Genomic DNA, 1242 nt, shown 5'->3' with positions numbered 1-1242 from the left:
AAGACCAACCTGGGCCAACATGGCAAAACCCCGTCTATATTTAAAAAAAAGGAAAAAAAAAAAGAAAAAAGTTTGTAGTTTTGTTTACTTATTTACTCATAGTAAAAACTATATGTTTAGCTCATCGTCACTCGTGTGTGGCTGGGCTCCCTTTGGAAGGCCTTCTCTCTTCTCGATTCCCACAGTGAAGCCATATGCCAACTGTCAGAAGCCTAAAACCCACTTCTAAAGGAATGGTGTGTAATTTCAATATCACTGGAAATTTCTTAGAAGTTTTCAACAGTAAGCCGTCACAAAACCCCCTGGTCAAGTTCTCTGCTGTCTTTCCCCTCAATAGTCGTCTCCGGTCATCTTGCTGCTAGCTCCTTCACCCTTTGGCCTGTCACTGGCGAAAAACTTTTTCTTCCAATGTCCAGCAGTTCAGCTTCTCCCTTCTGCTGATGTCTCCCAAATAGCAAGGGAAAAACCTGAAGCTAGCTGAACAGTCACCATCCTTGTTTGTCCTGTGCTCTCCTGGAAAGCCTCAGTTCATCTCGACACATTATGAAGCCTTTTCCCTCAGGACTCCTTTGTACAGGCACCAGCATTGCACCAGGCTTCTAGGAGCAAGTGAGCATTGACCTAGCATAGCGTCACCATGCGGTATGCAGGGAGGGGAGGGGCAGGAGAGGAGGAATGGAGAAGAGATGGGCACATGCCAACACCAGGAGACCCTCTCCCTCCACAAGGTCTGACAGAAGACCAGTGGAAGTGCAAGGATGTCGAGGGGGCTGGCCAATGTCCCTCCAAGTAGACATACAACTTATCAATGCCCTTCAGCCCTAGACCACCAGGGACACGCTTGAAATTGCATTAGTTGGATTTATTGCTCTTTGCGATGAGTGAGAATTCTCTTGATGTGTGTCTTTTGCGTGTCCAAATTTCTTCATATTTTGGGGAACTGCGGGGCCTATCAGTAAGAAGGTGTTAGGAGGGCTTGTTATAGGATTTGGACTTGTCAGGTGATTTGGGGGAGGGTTCAAGGAAGTGGGGTTCTGCTCTGGGTTGGATGTTCTTAGGTATTAATAGTCGTCTTGGGATGCCATAAAAAATACCCCAGACTGGGTGGCTTAAACAACAGAAATTTCCTTCCTTCCTTCCTTCCTTCCTTCCTTCCTTCCTTCCTTCCTTCCTTCCTTCCTTCCCTCCTTCCTCCCTCCCTCCCTTCCTTCCCTCCTTCCTCCCTCCCTCCCTTCCTCCCTC

Source organism: Cebus imitator, unplaced genomic scaffold (assembly GCF_001604975.1).
Source record: "Cebus imitator isolate Cc_AM_T3 unplaced genomic scaffold, Cebus_imitator-1.0 Scaffold539, whole genome shotgun sequence".
Classification (NCBI taxonomy): domain Eukaryota; kingdom Metazoa; phylum Chordata; class Mammalia; order Primates; family Cebidae; genus Cebus; species Cebus imitator.
The sequence above is the reverse complement of the archived record's forward strand: the minus strand, read 5'-3'. Positions refer to the sequence as shown.